Here is a 27,235-nt window from a genome sequence, read left to right on the forward strand (position 1 = left end):
ACAGTACAGAATACACCAAGGGTTCAGTGCCAGGGTACAGTACAGAATACAGAATACACCAAGGGTTCAGGGTGCAGAATACAGGGTACAGGGTACAGTGCAGAATACACCAAGGGTTCAGTGCCAGGGTACAGTACAGAATACACCAAGGGTTCAGTGCCAGGGTACAGTACAGAATACACCAAGGGTTCAGTGCCAGGGTACAGTACAGAATACACCAAGGGTTCAGTGCCAGGGTACAGTACAGAATACACCAAGGGTTCAGTGCCAGGGTACAGTACAGAATACACCAAGGGTTCAGTGCCAGGGTACAGTACAGAATACACCAAGGGTTCAGTGCCAGGGTACAGTACAGAATACACCAAGGGTTCAGTGCCAGGGTACAGTACAGAATACACCAAGGGTTCAGTGCCAGGGTACAGTACAGAATACACCAAGGGTTCAGTGCCAGGGTACAGTACAGAATACACCAAGGGTTCAGTGCCAGGGTTCAGTGCAGAATACACCAAGGGTTCAGTGCCAGGGTACAGTGCAGAATACACCAAGGGTTCAGTGCCAGGGTACAGTGCAGAATACACCAAGGGTTCAGTGCCAGGGTACAGTACAGAATACACCAAGGGTTCAGTGCCAGGGTACAGTACAGAATACACCAAGGGTTCAGTGCCAGGGTACAGTACAGAATACACCAAGGGTTCAGTGCCATGGTACAGTACAGAATACACCAAGGGTTCAGTGCCAGGGTACAGTACAGAATACTGAAAGGGTTCAGTGCCAGGGTTCAGTGCAGAATACACCAAGGGTTCAGTGCCAGGGTACAGTACAGAATACACCAAGGGTTCAGTGCCAGGGTACAGTACAGAATACACCAAGGGTTCAGTGCCAGGGTACAGTACAGAATACACCAAGGGTTCAGTGCCAGGGTACAGTACAGAATACTAAAAGGGTTCAGTGCCAGGGGAGAGACTAAGGGAATTAGTGGGCACCGGCTTCTCTCTTAGACGAGATTTCACCTCACTAGGACATGGGATCAAATAAAGGTTCCTAGCTAACTGAAACAAACAACTGCTACAGTAGAGCATTCCTTTTAGTAAGGGGACAGGACAGCATGGTTCAGAGAGAGGCCTTACACCTTTATGTCACCTCGCAAACAGTCAACACACCAGTGGTCTGACTCAGAGGGGAACCCCCTACATTAATTATTCCAGGCCACCATTCAGCCAGGTTGCCCGTTTGTTTGTGTGAGTGAGCGTGTGTTCAGCGTGATTGTCCAGCTCATCTATCTACCCCAGACTGGGGTTAACATGTTAAGCTGCATGCCACAGGTCAACTAACATGAACCCTGCCACTGTAATCTCTCTAAGGTGAGTTTGGCCTTGCAGTGAACTGCCTGCCATGACTGGATTGGCCAGAAGGATGGACGATTCTTCTGCTGCGTATACAGTGGGGCAAAAAAGTATTTAGTCAGCCACCAATTGTGCAAGTTCTCACACTTAACAATATGAGAGAGGCCTGTAATTTTCATCATAGGTACACTTCAACTATGACAGACAAAATGAGAAGAAAAAAAATCCAGAAAATCACATTGTAGGATTTTTAATGAATTTATTTGTAAATTATGGTGGAAAATAAGCAAGATTTCTGGCTCTCACAGACCTGTAACTTGTTCTTTAAGAGGCTCCTCTGTCCTCCACTCGTTACCTGTATTAATGGCACCTGTTTGAACTTGTTATCAGAATAAAAGACACCTGTCCACAACCTCAAACAGTCACACTCCAAACTCCACTATGGCCAAGACCAAAGAGCTGTCAAAGGACAACAGAAACAAAAGTGTAGACCTGCACCAGGCTGGGAAGACTGAATCTGCAATAGGTAAGCAGCTTGGTTTGAAGAAATCACCTGTGGGAGCAATTATTGGGAAATGGAAGACACACAAGACCACTGATAATCTCCCTCGATCTGGGGCTCCAAGCAAGATCTCACGCCGTGGGGTCAAAATGATTACAAGAACGGTGAGCAAAAATCCCAGAACCACACGGGGGGACCTACTGAATGACCTGCAGAGAGCTGGGACCAAAGTAACAAAGCCTACCATCAGTAACACACTACGCCGCCAGGGACTCAAATCCTGCAGTGCCAGACGTGTCCAGGCCTGTCTGAAGTTTGCTAGAGAGCATTCGGATGATCCAGAAGAAGATTGGGAGAATGGTCATATGGTCAGATGAAACCAAAATAGAACTTGTCCTGTTTGGAGGACAAAGAATGCTGAGTTGCATCCAAAGAACACCATACCTACTGTGAAGCATGGGGGTGGAAACATCATGCTTTGGGGCTGTTTTTCTGCAAAGGTACCAGGACGACTGATCCGTGTAAAGGAAATAATGAATGGTGCCATGTATCGTGAGATTTTGAGTGAAAACCTCCTTCCATCAGCAAGGGCATTGAAGATGAAACGTGGCTGGGTCTTTCAGCATGACAATGATCCCAAACACACCGCCCGGGCAACGAAGGAGTGGCTTCGTAAGAAGCATTTCAAGGTCCTGGAGTGGCCTAGCCAGTCTCCAGATCTCAACCCCATAGAAAATCTTTGGAGGGAGTTGAAAGTCTGTGTTGCCCAGCAACAGCCCCAAAACATCACTGCTCTAGAGGAGATCTGCATGGAGGAATGGGCCAAAATACCAACAACAGTGTGTGAAAACCTTGTGAAGACTTACAGAAAATGTTTGACCTCTGTCATTGCCAACAAAGGGTATATAACAAAGTATTGAGATAAACTTTTGTTATTGACCAAATATTTATTTTCCACCATAATTTGCAAAAAAATCCTACAATGTGATTTTCTGGATTTTTTTTCCTTCATTTTGTCTGTCATAATTGAAGTGTACCTATGATGACAATTACAGGCCTCATCTTTTTAAGTGGGAGAACTTGCACAATTGGTGGCTGACTAAATACTTTTTTTGCCCCACTGTATAGCCTGTAGTGTTTTGTAGGTGTGGGTTCTCATTTGTGTGCTTGTCTTCGGGCCTATACCTGTCTGTGTGATAATGCATTATCTCATGCCTGGTTAGTTTGGAGTCTCCTTTATCCAGTTACCTGGTCTGTTTCCGGGGGTTTGGACAGGAGATAAGGGAGTGTGAAAGTCAGTCCCACTGACTGGCGGTCTGATTGTGGGCTTGAGGTTGTGCTGAATACAGAGAGGACAGCTGTATGACTGTCAGACGCTCAGTCAGGCACTGAATCATTTATCAGTCAGCTGCTACCCTTAGTCTAACTGCACCTCTATTGGTTATAAAAACCTCCTCTACCACTGTGAAACACAGCCCTGTTTGTTTAGCCATGGACACTGGTGTGTGTATGTGTACTGGTTGTGTTTTTCATAGCCTTGGCTGTTGAAAACCCAGTTTCTCTGCCCTTGGATGAATGTTTCATGGAGCACTAACGATATCATACCAACCTAGACGGAGCGTGGCAGAGATGGAACGCAGCGCTACGCCGGCCCCAGCCACAGCTACCCACAATGCTTTATGGCTCCCATGAGCCCTCTGCGAGGTCAGACTGTTGTGAGGAGAGCTTGGTGCTTGATCAAGAACAAGCATTTGTCTCTCTCAGGTGGACCTCTAGTGCACAGCTAGTGGTACTCAGTACTGCTCCTCTCAGCCCACACCGTCTCAAGAAGTTGTTCAGAACCTTTCCTGAGAACCAGCAGCAGGAAGGATGATTTGTTATGCTGTATTCAGTCGTTTTGTTTATTTATGTTTTAGATGTTTAGTTTCTAGGTCGAAACCCCCTGAGACCATTTAGTCAGTGAAGTTCTGTGTTGGTATGATAACTTGATGGGAAGACTCAAAGTGGCTCTTAAACATTAACACAAAGTCAAACACTTAAAATGAGTCTGTTTAGGGTTTAATGTCAACACACATCACAATATCAAACAATTACTCAGCAGAATTGGATCAGTGTCCTCCGGATGCGATGTTTTGCGCACTGTTCTCTCAATTTCTGCAGAGCTCATCGGAGTGGAATTGTATTGCGTTGGCACTTCCACAAATGGCGGACACGCAATTGATGAACGGGGTGCGTTAATAAACCATTGCTGCATACAATCTGATACCGTGGGAGAGCTGGGATTGCCATCATTGGCGATGTAATTCTGACAACATAAAAACATAGTTAGACTATTCTAACAAACTCACATACTGTCAGTAGAAACCTGAGTAGTTTAGCCTTTTAAGGTTATGGATAAACATGCCTTAATTAGCTACCTTGCTTTGGAGTAGCCTACCTTAGCCATTTGATCTCTGGGAATTATTTTATAAAGACAAAGTATTTAATTGTAATGTTGCAATATTTTATACGCTACTGAAGGCGTCCGCATGCTTCCCGTTTGGAACAGTTCATGCATATATTATGACGTTTGTTAGTTTTGGTCTTCGGCAAGGTTTTTTCTGGCTGTTCATGCACACACAAACAAATCGAGGCAAACCGAAGTCTACGCCCCTTCGTCTGTGATTGGTCAACAGTGTTGATTCTTCAATTTAAGTGTTTGTTGTCACTCAACGATAGACAACTCGCTTTCATGCACATTTTTCACTTGAGAAATACTGCACCAAACATCTTAGATGTAAAATTGCAAGACTAAGATCTCCTTGGCAAAAATTAATTAAGTCTGAATATTTTGTGGAAGTGCATACTGCCTACGGCGTCTCACGCTGGACAAACAGTATTATTGACGCTTTTTCAAGTGAAGGTCTTTTTTAAGGTTGTTTGCAGCACACGTGTTTGGTTCGCCTAGCTGCCAGCCAAACTGAAGCAAGCAGAAGCCTCAAGGGTTGTCAACTGTCCTCCAGGAGAGCCTTAAAGGGGCAGTGTTGTATTTTGAGACATTTTCAGAAAGAAGACAATAGGCAGACTGTATCCTAGCCTAAAATATATTTGATTGATTGATTCTATATGGTAATGATAATGTATTTTTTGTAAATTGGTTCCTTGCATCATACAATGATGTAAAAATTGTGTTACCGACCATATTTTATTTTTCTCTTAAACTTTCGGACAAGTAAAAAAAATGTGTCCGACTTGTCAGAAGGACACGTGGCTTAAAAAGTGAATTTCAAGCCCTGCTGTTTGTAAATGTAAGCAATATTATTTTTAAGAGGATAAATCACGAGCTAATGTTTTTATTCTTTAATCAACAAAATTGTAAGCCTATACTTTTGAGAGTTTGAAAAAGCACAAATTTGGCAAGCCTTTGTAAATAAGCGCTTTCATTATCCGGTGTTGCTCTACATGCAAAAAGTTCCTGGACTTCAAACTCCATCTGTTGTTGACAGTTGTTACTGATGTTTCTACAAGACGGGCTTTGTAGTGCATCTTGACTACCTGTAAAACTAGCTCTGCTGAACATTGAGAGGGGTGCAGAAAACTCCACCGTATGTTTCACCAAGAAGGTTGAGACCAGCTTTCACAACTCAGATCCTCACTTTCACTGAGGTGGAGAGATTATTATCATGGGTCAATTGAATGTGTCTTTCTCTCGCTTTGTCCCCCCTGTCTTCTACATATCTACACTATGCCCTCTACACACACTATCATGGTCTCTCCTTCCCTCCCTCCCACCCTCTCTCTCACGCATCCCTGCGAGGCTGCAGGGTGCAGACAGCCATGGGCCCTGTGAGACCTCTGACAGCCTCCTGAAATCCTGGAGGATTGTCACTGCTACATTGGATTAGAGTTGCAGCAGTCTGAGAGCCTCTCTCTTATGGAGTTGCAGTCTGAGGTTATCCCAGTTGGCAGCAGCTGAGGGCAGGCTGGCTGGCCGTGTGTTGGATTGGGTCTCTGGTACCCAGCAGCCCAGCACTTATCCCTGGTTTGATCACACACTCCTAGGGTTTATGGGTGTCTGATCCCAGCTGCCTCTGCTCCATCAATGACACCAAGTTCAAATGGATAAATCTGAACAGTGTAATTGCATCTGCTCTTTATCAGTGTAGTTTGTCTAAAGGCCAGTGATCCATGAGACCTGGGAGTCATGGGAATGATGGTGTGGAGGGAGACCGTGGTGGTGTTGGAGCTCATGCTACTATCCTGCACTATGTAGAGATGTTCACTTTTAGTTTTTTTAATAACATTTCACACCAGGTTTTATCACTGTGTGAACTGAGTCATCAACATTGCACTGACAACGATCATCATAGTAGTTTAAATTCTTACTGCTGTTCAGGTAAGGCTTCCCTGTAAAACCCTCTACAGTAATACTAAAGATATTTTATCCAGCTTGCCGTGTTCATCCTTGTGAAAGAACCGTAGTCGATGCCTGGCAAAAATGTCTGTCTAGTTATGAGGAAATGGCTCAAATGATGAGGCCATATTGATTTGTTTTTGTTCCCATTAATAATCAGCTGTCTGCCGCATACGTCAGCGCAAGCACAGGAGCTGTCGTCACAGCCCTGGGACTCTAGCCAAACACCTTCCAGTCGTCATGAGACGGTTCGGCCCCTTCTTTGCTGTATCGGCTGTCAACTGTATCAACATCCCCTTCATGAGGCAGAGGGAGCTGAAATACAGCATCCCAGTGACCAATGGGAACTGGTTAGGAGAGTCCGTCACCGCTGCCAAGTCAGGCATCATCCAGGTGGTGGAGTCCACGATTGGCATGGCTGTGCCAGCTATGGCTGTGCCCCCTTTGGTAATGAAAACACCTGGGGAAGAAAGCCCTTCATGAAGTGGTTCCCAATCCTAAACACCTCAGTACTGGTGGGTCTGTGTTTGGTGTTTACCACTCCTCTGTGCTGTGCCCTGTTCCCACATATGAGTTCTATGGCAGTGAGCAGCCTGGAGCCAGATCTTCAGGAGAGGATACGACAGAGCAGTCCGTACACGTCTACTGTCTTCTTCAACAAAGGCCTTTAGAACCACACAATAACATGCACACCACAGACCAGCCCCCTCTGCTGCCTGGACCCCTTTACTACAGCTCAGTGGGAGCAAATGAAAGGCAAAGAGAATATTATACAGTATTTGTTGTTCTAGGCTTTTGGATTTGATTAGGGAGAGGTGATGGTGAGGGGTGCGTTTCAGTCCCACCATTAAAGTTTTTCTCATTGTAGATGAAGGAAAGGAGACAAGGGGAGGAAGCTACTTTGAAGTAATGAGACACAGCCAAGGCGAGAGTAGTGTCAATCACCACCTTCCGGAGACACCTGAAACCCCACCTCTTTAAGGAATACCTAGGATAGGATAAGTAATCCTTCTCACCCCCCTTTAAGATTTAGATGCACTATTGTAAAGTGACTGTTCTACTGGATGTCATAAGGTGAATGCACCAATTTGTAAGTCGCTCTGGATAAGAGCGTCTGCTAAATGACTTAAATGTAATGTTAAATGTAGTGTGACAGACGGTTACATTGCTATGACAAACGGACAATGGTTTGATTTGGGTTAGTTTTTAGTGTGTTTATCGTCCATGTGGATTTGGGATGTGGGTGTTTAATTACTGACTGCTTTGAATGTTACTGAATGACAAATCTTCTCAAATCACCCTAAACTAGATACATTTCACCCCTTGTATTTGACCCCAGAGATATATTTTTCTCCCAAAAGTGTGTTTATTTCCCTTGTGTTTGAGCTCATACACTTTGAGCTGTGTGCACTGAAACCATTCATGACTTGCAATTAGAAAATAGTTTAATTTAATCTGCTAGATAGATATCCACTCCCTCAAGTTGGCTCAACTGTAGTCTGTAGTACAGGTAGTAAAAATACAACAGTTGGTTTATGAGCACAATATAGACTGACCCGCTATTAAATCCCTTTTTTGGGTCTACCAGTACCAGGGTTATTTATTTATATATATTATTATTTGTTTTATTTACCCCTTTTTCTCCAATTTCGTGGTGTCCAATTGGTAGGTAGTCTTGTCTCATCGCTGCAACTCCCGTACGGATTCGGGACAGGCAAAGGTCGAGAGCCGTGCGTCCTCCGAAACACAACCCGGCCGAGCCGCACTGCTTCTTGCCACAACGCCTGCTTAACCCGGAAGCCAGCCGCACCAATGTCTCAGAGGAAACACTGTACACCTGGCGTCCGTGACAGTGTGCATTGCGCCTGGCCAGCCACAGGAGTCGCGAGTGTGCAATGGGACTAGAACATCCCTGCCGGCCAAACCCTCCCCTAACCCGGACGATGCTGGGCCAATTGTGCGCTGCCCCATGGGTCTCCCTTCGCAGTTGACAGAGCCTGGACTCGAACCAGGATCTCTAGTGGCACAGCTAGCACTGCAATACAGTGCCATAGACCACTGGACCACTCGGGAGGCCCAGGGTTTTGTTGTTCATTGCAAAATGTTTTTGCTACAGTGTGCCCTAATCAACATTACCCACTTGACTAGCACAGCTTCCCGCTCTCTCCAGTGCCATTGGAAGCGTACTTACACACACACACACACACACACACACACACACACACACACACACACACTGTCCCACCAGATCAATTCATCTCATATTCGTGCACAAAAACATTTCTAGATGCAATGCCACTGCATGGACACTCCTAACTGATTTCAGTAAGCACATTCCTAGTAGCATTGATGACGTTGATATGCCAGAAAGCTTTATGTAGGACAGGATCTAGGCCTAATGTTTCAGCCCCATATCAAGACCTTGTGTCTTAGAGCATTGGGCCAGTAACCGAAAGGTCGCTGTTTCAAATCCCCAGGCCGAATAGGTGAAAACATCTGCTAATGTGCCATTGAGCAAGGCGCATAACTCTAATTTCTCCTGTAAATCGTTCTGGATGAAAGCGTCTGGGCGTGCCAGGGGGAATAACAGCAAACCTAACCTCCACTTATCTCTGGAGTGCTGCTGGGTGGATACACAGGTGCTCTCCTTCTCTCTCTCTCTCTCTCTCTCTCTCTCTCTCTCTCTCTCTCTCTCACACACACACGCTATGTGGATCTCTCTTTCTCTCCCTCTCTCTCTCATTTCTCTCTCTCTCTCCCTCTCTCAGCCCTTCCCACCCTGACTCTCTCTACACAAACGTTCACATAAAATCCTGGGCTGTGGGTGATATTAATAGTGTGCTAAGTCTCTGAGAAGCTCAGGAAGAATTACCTCTCCTATCCAGGCTCCCCTCACATATTTCAGCTGGTCTTCTGTGACAGACAGGGCAGGTTGGAGAGGCCCACCACAGGGCTGACTGACTGACTGAAAACCGGGGGCAGGTGGGAGAAGATGTATATGGTGGATGCTAAAGGATTCCGTTGGCTTCAACTGAGTCATTCATAGCAGAAACTAGGCAGACAATGAGAAGCTAGTTTTGAGGCATTTCAGTCCACATGAAGGCTAATCATCACACAATTAGATGAGAGGCTCAGGCTAGATGTTGAGGCTGACCCCACCAGGCTGTAAAGTGTTCCTGCCTGATCTCCAATCATTGTGACAGGGTGGACGGCCCGCCACTTCAGCTTTAAAAGAGAACTGCCAGCCAGGGAGATTGTGTAGGACAGACGGGCACACACAGCGGGAAGTTGGGTGACAGTTTGGTCAGTGTCTGTAACAGGAATAACAAGGTGTGTGTTGCGTCAGTGGCTGTGTCCCCAAATGTCAGTGCTCATGTCAGACTCAAGGAGGAGGGGGGGTGATGAACAGATAATGGAGGATTAGTGAGACTGCATTGCAGGGGGATTATAGGAAGGTGACAGGGGTCTGTAAACACATCATGGCCAATGAAATCAAACCATTCTGCATTTGTGGTCCTTCTGTAGCACAGTTGGTAGAGCACGGCGCTTGTAACGCCAGGGTTAGTGGGTTCAATTCCCGGGACCACCCATACGTAGAATGTATGCACACATGACTGTAAGTCGCTTTGGATAAAAGCGTCTGCTAAATGGCATATATTATTTATTATTATATTATTATTATGGAAGGAAATGATCCGGTACCTTGCTTTGTCAACTGTTTTGAGTACAGTGTGGATTACAAATTGGTTGTAGTGAATCAAAGATACACAGAAATGTATGTTCCTCTCTGTAGATATATAGACAGCCACTTCAGTGACGCAATCAGTAAGTGGCTCATTTTGTGTGGGCTGGAGTGCAGTGGCCCATGTGAGAGTCATGTCTGACGAACAGAATGTCTCTAGGATTGTTGGGAATGAGTGAACTATAGTGAACAGAACATCTCATTATTCTGGGTGGTGACTGGGTCATATGCAGCTCATGTGGTGCTAGGTCGCCCTTTTCAGAATTTGACAGCGTGCTTGGAGAGCAGGAGCATGAGGAGGGAATGCAACAAACACACTGTACGCTCATACAGCCTTTACTGATACCGCGCTTGAGAGGCAGGTGTTATTGTTATCCCTATGGGAATCCTTCAGTGTAGTATAGTCTTATCACAGGGTGGGACCCTCAGTATAGAGGTCTGGGTGGGACTGATTTCTTCATCTCGCCCGCACCCGCAGCTTTTCATACCTGTACCCACCCCCTCCCACTGGTTTTCTGTCCGACTCCCACCCAACCACAGTCCTGCAATGTTATTTTAGGTGTAGGCTATTTGGCGCAGATCGTTTGCCCGCCATGATCCCAGCAATTTTGCGCCCTATAGGCAATATCATAATGCCCAAAAATAACCTACGAAATAAGTAACATTTCCAGAGTCTCACATTCTCCATTATATTAGGCTATCTATGTTACTGGGCTAGATCAGCCAATAGGCTAGACTTAATTTGAAGAGAGCGGAGTTGGAGGGAGAGCGGACACTTGCACTTTCTCTTGAGCTACGTTTACCCTTGTGCTTTGTTAGGGGGGAAATGACATCCAGTGTGGTATGGGTCAGATTGACCCGCACCGTTTAAACACACTCAAGACAAAGAATCAAGTAAAAATAGCCCAACTTTATTTTGTCTTGTCAGACCTTTCAGAAAGAAGAAATACAATAACATTTCATTTCAAAACTCTATATTTAAGAACCAGTTGTTAAACATATTTCCTTTCTCACAAACAAGCAGAGGTCTGCTGCTCTCGCACTGAGAAGGAGAAGCTTGGGAAATCTCCTTTTCACCCAAACATAACTATAAAAGTGCAACCAGAACCAGTCAAAACAAAATATTGTACTTTTTAAAATTTAACTAGGCAAGTCAGTTAGGAACAAATTCTAATTTACAATGAGGACCCAGACGACGATGGGCCAATTGTACACCGCCCTATGGGACTCCCAATACCGAGCGGTTGTGATACAGCCTGGAATCGAACCAGGGTCTGTAGTGACACATCTAGCACTGAGATGCAGTGCCTTAGACTGCTGCGCCATTCAAAGACACTTGTTTATTTTGGACCTGTGCAAATATCTCTATAGATGAAAGCCTCTGGGTCAAAATGACCCATTACATTACATACATTTACATTTAAGTCATTTAGCAGACGCTCTTATCCAGAGCGACTTACAAATTGGTGCATTCACCTTATGACATCCAGTGGAACAGCCACTTTACAATAGTGCATCTAAATCTTTTAGGGGGGTGAGAAGGATTACTTATCCTATCCTAGGTATTCGGGAACTGTACTTCCTCAGTGGTAGGGAGGCGAGCAGGCCAGAGGTGGATGAACGCAGTGCCCTTGTTTGGGTGTAGGGCCTGATCAGAGCCTGGAGGTACTGAGGTGCGGTTCCCCTCACAGCTCCGTAGGCAAGCACCATGGTCTTGTAGCGGATGCGAGCTTCAACTGGAAGCCAGTGGAGAGAGCGGAGGAGCGGGGTGACGTGAGAGAACTTGGGAAGGTTGAACACCAGACGGGCTGCGGCGTTCTGGATGAGTTGTAGGGGTTTAATGGCACAGGCAGGGAGCCCAGCCAACAGCGAGTTGCAGTAATCCAGACGGGAGATGACAAGTGCCTGGATTAGGACCTGCGCCACTTCCTGTGTGAGGCAGGGTCGTACTCTGCGGATGTTGTAGAGCATGAACCTACAGGAACGGGCCACCGCCTTGATGTTAGTTGAGAACGACAGGGTGTTGTCCAGGATCACGCCAAGGTTCTTAGCGCTCTGTATACAAAATCTACAATGACATTCCACAACACATCAGTGTGTCCACATTTTGTAGTTAGGTTCATGACCCTAAATGAGGAAAAGTCATTTAATTCATTTCCAATTCATTCATTTAATTCCATGGATAAATAGTGGACATGGGTCAAATTGACCCGCAACATAATAGGTGTAATAGCCTAAGCTTTAGGAGCGGACAATTTTCAGACCGAGACCAATACGGGTGATCAATATTTATTTTGGGGCAGTGTAGTAAACTATAGCATAATTCGATTTCAGAAGTTAATTTCCTTGGAAAGAGAAGTGCTTCGTGCCTCTCCTCCCATGGATATGCTACAGCCCACTCTATTTAATTGAGACCACACGCGCACCTGATCGCACACATATGGCTACTGAACCTAAAGCAGCAAGAGTGATGATAGCTGACACGTGCACTTTCTCTTGAGCTACGTTTTGCATAGAAGATGTAGCCTACCTTTTTTATAGGAGCGTGAGGATTTTATAGGAGCGTGAGGATTTGCTCTTCAACTCACATTGGTTGAGCTTCCTCCACTTATTTCCATTATCAATATTTATATACAGACACTGTAGTGAAACTATAGCCTAATCATATATATCTTTCTTTGAAAGATAACTGACCCTTGATTCTCTTCCCATTCATAGGCAGTCTACTCTATTTCATTGAGACCAAATATTGTAGGTGCTTGGATGCCCATCTAGGAGAGGAGAGATAGGCTATTGAACTTGTACGCCCATCTAGGAGAGGAGAGATAGGCTATTGAACTTGGAAGCAGAGAATTCTGAGATTGTGTTTGAATAATGCGACAGAGGTGCTTTTAATACAATAGGTAGGCTAACGGATACAAAGCAGAGAGTCGACCGTTTTCAAATATTCTGGGGACAAAAAAAAAATGTTCATCCCAAAGCCCGCTCCCGCTTGCATCATGAAAAATGCAGACCCGTGCCACAATGATCCCTGTCGGGAACCTCAGCCCTCTCCCGCAGTACTTTACCTTCCTCTGCTCTGAATAATGTGTGGTTTGAAATGACACACTGCCTGTACTGCTGCATATTTGATTAGGTTTTAAATCAGCCATGCTCAACCTGCGGTAGTTGGCTGGCTGGGGATCAAAGCAAGGAGTGAGATATTTGAGGGAAATATATATTTTTAGATGAATCCCGCTTTTCATTGTTCATAGTGTTTAATGTTCTTATCTATTGTAGTAGGCTATACAGTGTAACTAGTCTTTATTAGACACAGCACACCCACTCTGACATTTTGAAGGTGAACAGTAGTCCGCAGTGGTTTGATCTGTAGAGTTGATCTGCTGTTCTCCTACAGTGTTTATACAAGCATGCCTTTAGGCTCAGTTTACTGTATACATTTTTCAAAATGATTCTCGCTTCCCTGATCAATCTGATTTTGAGGATTATGCAAGTAAATAAATAGGCTAATTCTTGGCAATGGCCTAGTATTTTGCTATTGGCCGGATGTGTGCCACGTTATAATAACGGTCAGCCTGAAATTTTAGACCAAGCAGATCCTAATCTGATTTATCAGCTTGATCTATCACCAGTAGCCTATAGCCTGAACACAGCCTTGGCTAGCCATCAGACACCATGTGAGAGATGCAATGTTGATGAACTGCAGTGACCCAGATCTGTCCCATGGAGTAGGGCTGTATAATCAGACTTGACTGTCAAGTCCCTGTTTCCTACTTCGTCCCATTTTAGTTAATGTGCTGATAAGGCTCCACTGGGCAAGTAGAGACATGTGCCATGGTTGGAGCGAGAAGGTTTTTGTTGGGGTTTTGAGAGAATGGGGCTGTTAGCCTGTCGTGTTGAGAGAAGCACAGGTGTTTACATGATGCAACTATATGATCAACCCTCTCAATCTCTGGAGTCTGGGTACTAGAAATTGTCATAAATGTAGTTTTCTGTTTACCTGAGCAGTGAATGAACCGTCAGTTTTTAGGTCTAGTTGTTTCCCCTGGAGTAGTAGGAATGTATTTTAATAATGTATAAACTCATTAGGGACTATTTGGAAGTCTCTAATACACCAAGTTTTCACTTTCTGTAAGAGGCAGATGGTGTCAGCATTATTTTAGCATTACTTTGAACACTATTTCCATTCTATAAAGACTTGCCGGTCACATCACCTCTACTCCTGGAGTGCTGACAAAAGCTGAGGTGTTAGAATATACTTTGAGATGTGGTGCTAGCGCCAGACATTTTTATGGAGGAGATGACGGGTCGCTTGTTTTTATTCTATATTCAAATGTCGTATCTGCTCAGGTTCTTCATAATGAAACTTTAAGCACTTTCTGTTCCCTTCTGACTGAGATATACAGATTGTTCTCCAGAGCTCCACATTACACAAACTCTGTCTATGAATAATACAGAGATGTATTCCATTCAGTGACAAGTAGAGGGAAGAATGGCTATATTTGATATGGGAGCACACTGCACTCTGATGGGCTGGGGAGCAGTAAGCCGTCTCCAGTGTTCGGGTTGCAATTAATCGGGATGTTTAAAGCGTGAGCTGAGTGGCTATGGAGCACTGAGCTCTAAATAATATGATCAACCCACAGACATTTGGGTGTTTGATGTTTCATTGAGGTGCGTTTGGGACGTTGGGAGTATATTAGAGGAATTAATGCTATCTTGAATTGAGAGAAGATAATTTCCTGTCAGAAGTCAGATTCTTCACAGCTGCCCTGCAGACTCCTGTTAATGAGTTTTTATAGAGGTTTATCATCTTGCCGCGCTTGAACTCATAACATCATGAACATCAGGCTTGAAACAAATGCATCAGTAATTTGTTTTTATGTTCCCATCGCTGTTCCAGACAGATTGTGGCCTGATTCCTCTTTCCTTCTCTTCTGTTGTGCTTGTGTACTCCGCCATACGATCCCCCCCCCGCCCCGTTTTCATCTGTTCTGCATTGTATCATCCCCTCCTTCACTCACCTCTGCCTTTTTAAACAACTTTCACAAGTTCAAAATGACATTTCTACTGGTTAAGGGTGTCCCTGCAGCAAGGTCTCTCTCAATTTCACTCTCCATATCTACCACTCCCTCACTCACATTCCCTCTCTGTGCCCGATTCATGTTTTTGCCCACTGATGTGTAGTATTTCACGATAACGTCTTTGGTTAGCGTTTCTCTCAAAGGCGATGGTTAAACACAGAGACTCCATGTTTGTCCTATGTGTCTGTCATCTGAAAGGGACTGGTACTGACTAAGCGTCTCAGCTCGATATGGTGAGCTTCGGGAATTATTCTAACTGCTGAAACCTCTCTGGAAGCATGTTTGAAGTAACAGTCACAGCCTACACTGTTGTTGCCAGAGTCTTGGCTTTGGTCTACACATGTCCTGTTGATATTTTGCTCTATTCTGTGTTCTGTTTGTTCCGGTGAACCCTAGCTCAGAGCCTGCTGTGCGATTAAAGACCATATTCTGTCCCCCCACATCCACATAGAGATTGGAGAAACAAATCTCTACTGGGACCTGTAGCAGGATTGGAGTGGTTCAAATGATTCTGGAGTTGAGTAGTGTTTCATTTAGCCACACAGACGTGTGAATACACAACACTGCTTTTAACTCAAATTCTCTGTAGGATTCTCTCTCACCTCAGCTTTACAACGTCTGATCTGCTGTGGAATCCATGAATAGTCTGAGTGTACAAAACATTAGGAACACCTACCTAATATTGAGTTGCACCCCCCTTTGCCCTTAGAACAGCCTCAATTCTTCGGGGCATGGACTATAAGGTGTCGAAAGCGTTCCACAGTGAGTCCATGTTACCGCAGAAACAGACTAAACCGCACGTATGCCCGCCAATCCCGTTTTTTAGTCAGCTGTTCTTCCCCAAAAAATAAACATCTATTTTTTTTCTGTGGATACGACTGTTATTTTCATGACGATAGTCATCCATAACCGTCGGTTATACGTTTGTGCCAGCCCTACTCATCTGTAACTTTCATAACAGTTATTTCATTACACTCTCCAGCCCTGTTTCAGGCAGCATCTGATTGCTGTGGCTCATTGAAGCAGAGAGAAATGGAGCGCAACCACTGACAGATCATTTCACACCAACATCCCCCAGGACCTGAGTTTCAGAAAGGAAGCAGCCTAGATAGAGCTGTTGTTTTTGTTGGTGTACCAGGACTATAGTATTTACCTGCACCCATCTCTACTCTACACTTCTAGCAAGTCTGTCTGAGACTGGAGAAAGGAGGGGATGTACTGTAACTCACTGACACGCAGAGAGGAGGTGTAGGTAGAGCGAACATGAAAGGAGATGTTATTAATATTGCAGTTGGTCAGGTTGCTTGTGATACACTTGTGGAGAGAAAGGCCTTATGTTTGGCTAACCTCCTTAAGAGGGTTTAATGAGAAAGTGGCTGCTAGAGGTCAGAGAGACAGGCTGATCTACCCGCCCACAGACCGTTTAGGTGGGAGAAACAGGGAGGCTGGTTGGTGAACTCAGAGGACCTTGATGTCCAAGATCTTCACAAAGCACAGGAAGGGGAGGGGACACTGTTTTTCCACGGCAACAGGATCCATTGAAGCCATTCTCTATCGACAGCGGGGAGGATCAGAGCAGAATTTAACCAGAGTGTATCCTGCCAGCCCAGAAGTTAAGCCAGGAGAGATAGTAACACAAACACTTGCTCACCATACACTCTCTCATCACAAGCTGTTGTGCTGGAAAGTTACATGCAGTGTGACCTGCTGGGTGCCAAACCTGCTGGGTGTCAGTAGAGGCGGAGTGACCACCTGTCCCTGGTTGCCTCACGGTAGACCATCCCCCAGCCTGGCACGCACATACGCCAGCCAGCGATACTGCTCAGGTGAGGAAGGAGTTGTGTAATATGTGGATCTGTTCAGTCCCTAAAAGTGTTCCTCCAGTGTGGTGATTTACTTCGCCTGACATTATAGGGACGTTACTGGGATCATCTTGTTCTCTCCTCCTTTCATTCCCTAACACACACTCCCTTCCCCCCTCCACCTCACCATCACCACGGCTCCCCCTCCTAGTGCAGAGATTTGCTGCATTAACTCCAGTCATATGACTATGAAGTCATGTTGCTGGAAATAGTTTTGTAATAAATTTGTGGCTTTTCAGTTTTTATTTAAAAAGGGTTGATTTGAGATTTTTTTTTATTCTGGGGGCAAGGTGCATGATAATACTCCTACGGGCATAATTACATTGTATAAGAATTTCTGTTTCTTAGAGACAGAAGGCATGAGGATGCATTCATTTAGTGGGATTGTTATAGTTGAATGTCCTGAGTACATCATAATTATATTGTTTTGGTTCCAGTAACTGACTGGGAGCCTGCTGTACAGTGTGTGTGAGGATGGATGGAGGGAGGGTAGTCTATACCCTGTGGTTCTACTGAGCACTGGCACTGACTGACTGACACAATGGGGATGCTGCCCAGTCTGATAGTCAGACTGAGCTCAAGAAGGTGTATTACTGTGTCGATAATGTAGTCCTCCGGAAACCAAACAACTTTAAATATAGAAATGGGGTAATTTCAGTCATTCACTGCACTTCATCACATCTCTACCAGTATCTCCCCTGCCTGCCTGTCAGATAGAAACAGATTCATTTTCCTGCTCCACAATGTAACACTGATAGTCTGTCTTTTACCAGCAGAATGCTTCAGTATAGCTGTAGATATAGCCTAGCTGTTTTCCCTGGCCCTTTATTTGAGATGTTCTAACAGGCATTGTCAGTTCATGCACAGACCTGCTACAGCATTCTGTGGCCATAGATGCAGATCCATGGCCTATGCACGATTTTGAGGGGAACAGCCCTAACCCATGGGAGTATGTTAAATCTTTCCTGGAAGTAGAGGGTTGACTCATCTCTCACCCCCTCCTCCTCTCGCCCCTCCGCTCTGCAGCCCCCACCCCTTCTCTCCCAGTATTCAGTATGCCTGTGTGCTCTGTCTGGTTGCTGAGGCTGGCAGTAAAGGCTCACTACACACACAGCTGTCCTCTTTGCCGTCATTACCACTCTAAAAATACTGCTTCACATTTTAGAAAACAAATGTCCAAAAATCTGGCCAATTTGGTGCAGCCATGCTCTGGTGGACATCCGTCTGCTGTCTGTTTGTGTGTGTGCTGAGTAGGGAATCTGGAGACCAATACTTGGCTGTACTGTAGAGCATGTTCTACCAGTGGTGCACAGTGCTGAAGAAAATCATCCTATAGAATATAGTACCTACAGTGGTACAGATTGCAGAAGTGTCACATATAGTCGATGCTCTGCGGTCAACCCGCCAGTGCTTTCTCTTCTGAATAGATTAGAGAAGGGGTGGAAATTAAATACACCTGTCCTTGTGCCACTGCTTGTTTGATTGCACTGTGGAGTGTGTCTCTGGTTGGTGTGCCAAAGTTAAGTGTTGTGTGTTCTCCCTGGTGGTGGAGGTGGCTGTCTGTCTAATGGCTGGCTGAGTCACTCCGTAACAGACATTAGCATAATGCTTTGCTCTCTGAAGGGTCTCAAACAGAGAGGGCCCACCGTGTAACCTGTCGAACATCGCCGTCTCATTTTGGACTGTATATTGTCTGTCTGTGTGTGTTTGAGAGAGCGTTTTTGGCACAACGTCAGTTAGGCTGAACTCTGTGTGGATGGTAGTTATTGGTCTAGTTAAGTAGTGTTCTAAGTGCTGGACTGAAAGGAAATGAAAGCAACCTCAGGCTGCTCCATCTGACAGCACTTTATGGACGTACATGTGTTTAACTCTCTTCCCCCATACATTCTGTTGTTATGGTGGTCTCAAGTACCACTATCATAAGGCAGGCTGCATCTTCTTGCAGTAAGGCTGACTCCATTTAGTCGACTTCTCGATTGTTTGATCGATAGGCTGTTGGCCGGCCAAGATTTCTTTAGTCCAACAGTTGCAAAAACGTATTTATTTTTTCATGGTGTACAAGACGCCTGTCTGATTTGCGCCTGTCTGAGTGGACTAATCCATTGTGGAGGCCTGTGGGGATGGAACAGTCCTTCACTCTAAGACAAATTGTATATGGTTAAGGACAATGGTGCAATACTAATAAAAAGAAGATTATTTTATAACACATGCACGTTCTCCCATGTTTGACACCGGTTGCTGACCGCTGTTCTGAAACTTCAGCATGCTGTGGAATTGATGCCTTTTCCTAGACCATGTTGCTATGTGCATAATACCAAAGTTAACCTTATATTGGTGTTGAGAACAATGCGGCAGAGGCAGCAGCGGATTTAGGAGATGAGAAAACAGCCCTTGATTATCGAAGAAGAGTGAGGATTGGAAAACCCCAATTTAATTAGGTCTATAATCAATAGCATAACTGTTATGTGCCTGGTTTATAAATCACCCATATGCACTACCAGTCAAAGGTTTGGACACACCTATTCATTCAAGGGTTTTTCTTTATTTTTTACCATTTTCTACATTGTAGAATAATAGTGAAGACAAACTATGAAATAACACATATGGAATTATGTAGTAACCAAAAAAGTGGTAAACAAATCAAAATATATTTGAGATTCTTCAAATTAGCCACCCTTTGCCTTGATCACCACTTTGCAGACTCTTGGTATTCTCTCAACCAGCTTCATGAGGTAGTCACCTGGAATGCATTTCAAAAGTTAATTTGTGGAATTTCTTTCCTTCTTAAAGCGTTTGAGCCAGTTGTGTTGTGACAAGGTAGGGGTGGTATACAGAAGAGAGACCTAATTGGTAAAAGACCAAGTCCATATTAATGCAAGAACAGCTCAAATAATCCAAGAGAAATAACAGTCCATCATTACTTGAAGACATGAAGGTCAGTCATTACGAAAAAGTGAGATTTCAAGAGATCAAGAGATTTGAACGTTTCTTCATGCAGTCACAAAAACCATCAAGCACTATGATGAAATTGGCTCTCATGAGGAACGCCACAGGAAAGGAAGACCCAGAGTTACCTCTGTTGCAGAGGATACGTTCATTAGAGTTACCAGCCTCAGAAATTGCAGCCCAAATAAATACTTCAGAGGTCAAGTAACAGACGCATCTCAACATCAACTGTTCAGAGGAGACTGTGTGAATCAGGCCTTCATGATCAAATTGCTGCAAAGAAACCACTACTAAAGCACACCAATAAGAAGAGGAGACTTGTTTGGGCCAAGAAACACGAGCAATGGCCATTAGACCGGTGGAAATCTGTCCTTTTTGTCTGAGTCCAAATGTGAGATTTTTGGTTCCAATCGTCGTGTCTTTTGTGAGATGCAGAGTAGTTGAACGGATGATCTCCGCAGGTGTGGTTCCAACCGTGAAGCATGGAGGTTTGGGGGTGCTTTGCTGGTGACACTGTCTGTGATTTATTTAGAGTTCAAGGCACACTTACCCAGCATGTCTACCACAGCATTCTGCAGCGATACTCCATCCCATCTGATTTGCGCTTATTGGAACTATCATTTGTTTTTCAACAGGGACATGACCCAACACACCTCCGGGCTGTGTAAGGGCTATTTGACCAAGAAGGAGATCGATTGAGTGCTGCTTCAGATGACCTGGCCTCCATAATCACCTGACCTCAATCCAATTGAGATGTTTTTGGGATGAGTTGGACCGCATAGTGAAGGAAAAGCAGCCAACAAGTGCTCAGCATAAGTGGGAACTACTTCAAGACTGTTGGGAAAGCATTCCAGGTGAAGCTGGTTGAGAGAATGTCAAGAGTGTGCAAAGCGGTCATCCAGGCAAAGGGTGGCTACTTTGAAGAATCTAAAACTGGTTTGGTTACTACAGAGTTCCATATTTGTTATGTAGTTTTGATGTCTTCACTATTCTACAATGACGAAAATAGCAAAAATAAAGAACCTTTGAATGAGTAGGTGTGTCCAAAATTTTGACTGGTACTGTATAGCTACATAAATATGATAGATCCTGCTTCTATGCCTGTTTGAGTGTTTGTTTAATAGCCTACTGATTCCGTGAGCACCTAGCCTCCGTGAGCACCAACCACAATATTTAGGTTAAAAATAATTCTCACGAATTAGACTTTTGGATCTTTGCTGTGCTGTAATAAAGGCTTTACACTTTTTTTTTCTTGTTAGAACATCCTCTGGTATTACTTATAGTTAATTCAGTGTTAACACTGTTCCAAATAGTCAGAAATTCTATTGATAATAATAACCCTCCTTTTCTTGATCTCCTTCTTCTTAATTATTATAATAAGTAATGTCATTATCATTAGTAGGCTTAGTATAGCAGACTTATATAACCACCATCGAGCTGTAGGCCTAAAAACGCACCCTTTTTTAATCTTAATACTGCAACTTACTTAGGCCTATATTTCAATACTTTTTATATAGGTGACTGTATCAATCAATCATTCATGTCATCACACAGTATGCGAGTCATTCATGATTTGAAATACAATCAAGCATTTTCATTTTAAAACAAAGCAAACCTTGAATAATTAGCGTAAACAATAAATAAACTGTTCCATTTCAGCAATTGCATTCACAATTGCATGCGACTGTTTTTAGTCTTTGCTGTAATAAAGGCTTTACAAAAACGAAAAATAACATTAACGTACTCGGGTATGCTTATTTATTTAGTGTTTACTGTTTTCCAAATGGTCAGAAAGCTATAGTCATCTAACAGCACCTGTTTGGCACATATAATATGCACCCAGTGCTTGCCCCTTACCTTCTGTTTCTTTATTTCCAGTATTTTCCACAACTAGTCAAATTTATTCCACACGTCGGACTTCCCATTTACCTCCTGAGCAACCCGTAAACGTTCCCCCATTTCAAGTTTGTCATGTCTTCTGCATCCATTTTGCTGTTACGTGTGTTCGGAGTATGTTATAACCAATTTATTGATGTGTTTATGACATGCTACAGGTCAGGCCCTTTTGGTCATGTGCATGTGATGAATACATGTGTCACGTAAAGAGAGCAAGGGTTGAGAGAATGGGGAATGTTTTTCCTGAACAAATTAGGGATTTCCATAACTTTACAGTCAGAAATGGATGTAATTACGTTGCAGCTTCAGCAGCACGATAAACAATAATGTTCTGTTGTGGTCGCTGCAGCAGCTAGGAGAGAACGACAACAGTCACTTGCTGTAAAAAAAAATAAAAAAAAAGAGATTAACACAGCGCAGCAAGTCTGAGCCTGGCACAATCAAATCAATTGCGGTCGGACTCCCTCTATTTGTGTCTTTTATATTATTTCATCAAACAATAGGCTTAAAGAGCGAGACAAACTCACTGCATATAGTTTATTTGATTTAAAATACATGGGATGTGTCTAAATGTAAAAATACACACTTTAACTTTTGAAAAATTTGGTTAAAAACAGACTCTCGATCGACAAAGTTTTTTTTGTGGTGGGTACAGCCCTACTAAGCAGTAACTAAGACTGTCTTAGGGTGTGGTTTAGGGGAAGTGGTTATGAGTCAAGAGTGTGTTTGAATGACAAAAACAAACATTCCTGAATTTGATTGTTGGCAATATTTTGTGACTCACTGACTGTGTGAATGTCAACAGATTTGTCAATACATTTTCTTTGACAGGTCTAGACAGTAGTCACAAGATATGCTATTTCAGTTTTATATACATATGCAATCTTTCTTCCCTTTCACTCCTATTGTTGCCAGCGTTGTCTGTGAATCACATCATCCTCTCCTGACTGGGTTAGTTGTGTAACCAACCATGTGTCCACTAACACCCCATCAGCCCGGAGGGGAGTCTTAATCAGAGAGCTGCTCTGGGCAGGGATGCCCACGTCAATTACAGCTGCCATTTGTTACCCAGTGAGAGGGCCTGGGCCTCCCTCTATTATCAACAAAGCAAATTAGGAGGGCCGTTGTTGTGAAGTGCTGTAGCTGTGATTAACCTGAGATGGCCCGCTGTTCCTTCTTAGTTCAGGATATACTGAGGGGAAATGATCAGTAGTTGTTTATTTTTATTTGTCTTGTTCTCAGTGTTTACAAATCCAAAAAGAGAAATATGACAAGATACATTTTCACTGTCCAATCGTTGCAGTCTCAATGGGTTACTTTTATTCACTAAAGATGCATGTTGTCGAATATGTGAGATTTTCTCAAATGTTGTTCCCCATGTCATTCTTGTGAAATACAATGTGTAACCTTTAGCTAGGCAAGTCCATTAAGAAAAAAAATCTTATTTACAATGACGGCCTACACTGGCCAAACCCGGACGACGCTGGGTCAATTGTGCGCCGACTTTTTGGGGGTCGGAAAATTTCCGATAAATTTCCAGACATTTTCCATGGGACTTTAATTTCTTATGGCTGGGGGGCAGTATTGAGTAGCTTGGGTGAATAAGGTGCCCACGGTAAACTGCCTGCTACTCAGGCCCAGAAGCTAAGATATGCCTATTATTGGTGGATTTGGATAGAAAACACTCTGAAGTTTCTAAAACTGTTTGAATGATATCTGTGAGTATAACAGAACTCATATGGCAGGCAAAAACCTGAGAAGAAAATCCAACCAGGAAGTGGGAAATCTGAGGTTTGTAGTTTTTCAACTCTTTGCCTATCCAAGATAGTGTAAATTTGGTCCGAGTGCAATTCCTAAGGCTTCCATAAGATGTCAACAGTCTTTAGAACCTTTTTTGAGGCTTCTTCGGTGAAGGACGAGAGAATGAGAGCTGATTGAGTAAGAGGTCTGCCAGAGTGCCATGAGCTCATTCAGGCACGCTCCCGTGAGAGGTAGTTGCGTTCCATTGCATTTCTAAAGACAAAGGAATTCTCCGGTTGAAACATTATTGAAGATTTATGTTAAAATCATTCTAAAGATTGATTCTATACATCGTTTGACATTTTTCTACAAACTGTAATTGAATTTTTTGACTTTTCGTCTGGCCTGCGTCGTGAATTTGGATTTGTGAAATAAAGGTGCAAACAAAAAGGAGGTATTTGGACATAAATGAAGGACTTTATCAAACAAAACAAACATTTTTTGTGGAACTGGGATTCCTGGGAGTGCATTCTGATGAAGATCATCAAAGGTAAGTGAATATTTATAATGCTATTTTTGACTTCTGTTGACTCCACAACATGGCAGATTTTTTTGTGTCTGAGCGCCGTCCTCAGATTATTGCATGATGTACTTTTTCGGTAAAGCTTTTTTTAAATCTGACAGAGCAGTTGCATTAAGGAGAAGTTTATCTAAAGTGCCGTCCATGTATTTTCATCAACATTTATGATGTGTATTTCTGTAAATTTATGTGGCTCTCTGCAAAATCACTGGATGTTTTGGAAGCAAAACTGTACTGGTGGTGCCCCGATCCCGCAGCTGAATGAACTTCAGGAGACGGTCCTGGCGCTTGCTGGACTTTCTTGGGCACCCTGAAGCCTTCTTCACAACAATTGAACCGCTCTCCTTGAAGTTCTTGATGATCCGATAAATGGTTGATTTAGGTGCAATCTTACTGGCAGCAATATTCTTGCATGTGAAGCCATTTTTGTGCAAAGCAATGATGACGGCACGTGTTTCCTTGCAGGTAACCATGGTTGACAGAGGAAGAATAATGATTCCAAGCACCACCCTCCTTTTGAAGCTTCCAGTCTGTTATTCAAACTCAATCAGCATGACAGAGTGATCTCCAGCCTTGTCCTCATCAACACTCACACCTGTGTTAACGAGAGAATCACTGACATGATGTCAGCTGGTCCTTTTGTGGCAGGGCTGAAATGCAGTGGAAATGTTTTTGGGGGGATTCAGATCATTTGCATGGCAATGAGGGACTTTGCAATTAATTGTAATTCATCTGATCACTCTTCATAGCATTCTGGAGTATATGCAAATTGCCATCATACAAACTGAGGCAGCAGACTTTGAAAATTAATATTTGTGTCATTCTCAAAACTTTTGGCTACAACTGGACATTTTAAATGGTTTTCGTATTAATTTGCATATATTTATGTTAATTCCTGTTAATTCCCATGAAATGTTTCCACCTCTGAATATTCCCCAAAAGTGCAATCCTAGTTGTGATACAGCCTGGATTCGAACCAGGGTGTCTGTAGTGACGCCTCTAGCACTGAGATGCAGTGCCTTAGACCGCTGCGACACTGGGGAGCTCAAATACAGTCCTGTATTCATTCAATTCATTTGCTAACACAGTCAATAGCCTCATCTTTATGGACTCACACAGATGTAACCTACGAGTCTGTTCCATTTCATATCCTATTCACATGGATTAAGAGCAGTCCTGTATTCAGTCCTGTATTCATTCAATTAATTTGCTAACACAGTCAATAGCCTCATCTTTATGGACTCACACAGATGTAACCTACGAGTCTGTTCCATTTCATATCCTATTCACATGGATTAAGAGCCAGGATATTAATATTATGATTCATGACTCGTCCTGAATAATGGTTGTTGAAAAAGAGTAATAATGTCTATCACTTAAGGCCTTCCCACACTGTATGTGCGATGTAAAAAATGTTAAAATCAACCTGGACAGATTTTATGATTTGCTTCAGTTCTGTCGTCACATTCTGCGATTGGCTTGTGAGGTTGTCAGCCTGCAGCTGTGTATTTGATCTGCACATGTGCCAGCACCAGCAGCACAAGCCTCAAAGTGAGTTTGGTAAAAATGTAAGTATGCGTCATATAAATAGTTTTCACATACAAACTTCATATGTCCTAAACTTCCCCAAAATAACGTGGTCGCTGTGAGAGAATGTTTATTTTGATTGGGGATTTTGTGCATTTATCAAAATCCCATCAAGTAGCCTTATATATATATTTTATTTTTATTTATATTTTATTCCTATTTCATGTAAACAAGATATTAGGAAAATTGTAAACGTTTAAGTCAAACGTATATTAATCTGACTATTCAAAATACTCATATTATTGTGTGGCTGACCGTAACACCAGCCACAATATACAATAAAGGCTACATTTCTGCCACTGTGAGAACTTTGTTGGAGCCTACGACCCATGCACATGAAAACCAGTAGATCGTGCTGATGACATCATCCACATATTCATATGGAAAACCCCTGATGGCGCATGAAGCGGAAAGTATTTGAAATGCACCAGGGGGCTGAATGGCACCAAAACATTGCTTAGGATAATGTTGAAAGTGGCCGTAACTGGCAAAGAATCATGGTCGGTAGTCCATTTTCATCCTGCTCGAGTCAACCTTAATGTCTATGGCATGATAGTGCTAGCCTCCTCGTAGCTCAGTGACTTCAGTCTCCAGACCGGGCACTGGGGGGGGGCCTGCTATGACCGCACGCAGTGGTACTTAATCGGCAGACCTAGACCCTGTCACACTGAACAAGCCAAGGCGTCCGACATTAATTTTACAACCTAAGAATTTGCCCACGACATGGAGATTTAGTCTGGGAAATCAAAATGGTGGCATAAAACGGCTAAAATCCTACAGTCTGTGCAGGACTTTGGCTACCTTTCTACTCTAATCAAACCCTATGTCTATATCACAACCGGCCGTGATTGGTAGGCCCATAGGGCTGCACACAATTGGCCCAGAGTCATCCGGGTTCGGCCGGTGTAGGCCGTCATTGTAAATAAGAATTTGTTCTTAACTGGCTTGCCTCGTTTAAAAATATGGAGTAATGATTTGCTTGACCTGAGTTTTGATAAGAGACTGGTGTGATTCTCTGAAGGTCCCAGCCCAGGCATCTGAGTCATCAGGACTTTATGGGAAATATTCTTCCTGAACAGTATCAAATCAAATGTATTTATATAGCCCTTCGTACATCAGCTGATATCTCAAAGTGCTGTACAGAAACCCAGCCTAAATCCCCAAACAGCAAGCAATGCAGGTGTAGAAGCACGGTGGCTAGGAAAAACTCCCTAGAAAGGCCAAAACCTAGGAAGAAACCTAGAGAGGAACCAGGCTATGTGGGGTGGCCAGTCCTCTACTGGCTGTGCCGGGTGGAGATTATAACAGAACATGGCCAAGATGTTCAAATGTTCATAAATGACCAGCATGGTTGAATAATAATAAGGCAGAACAGTTGAAATAGACTTGTGCTGCTGAACTATCTAAAGCATTTGCCCATCCATTTAAGATGTTTCTCAGTTAACAACCACTTTCTATTGTCTCCAGCGAGAGAAGTTGATGAAGGCCCTATATGTCTACCTTTTATTTTCATTTCCTGTGCCTATGTGAAATGAAATGTCTTACAGCCAAGTAGTCTGT

The 27,235-nt window shown here is 43.6% G+C and overlaps 1 protein-coding gene and 1 pseudogene across 1 annotated transcript in view; both read left to right on the top strand.

The window, feature by feature from the left end:
• Positions 1-27,235, top strand: part of LOC118393877 (disintegrin and metalloproteinase domain-containing protein 10-like) — a 97,161-nt gene that overhangs the window by 35,332 nt on the left and 34,594 nt on the right. The gene's annotated exons all lie outside the window — the stretch shown is intronic.
• Positions 6,390-7,056, top strand: LOC118393876 (sideroflexin-1-like; annotated as a pseudogene).

The sequence above is a fragment of the Oncorhynchus keta genome, chromosome 14, assembly GCF_023373465.1.
Source record: "Oncorhynchus keta strain PuntledgeMale-10-30-2019 chromosome 14, Oket_V2, whole genome shotgun sequence".
Taxonomy (NCBI): domain Eukaryota; kingdom Metazoa; phylum Chordata; class Actinopteri; order Salmoniformes; family Salmonidae; genus Oncorhynchus; species Oncorhynchus keta.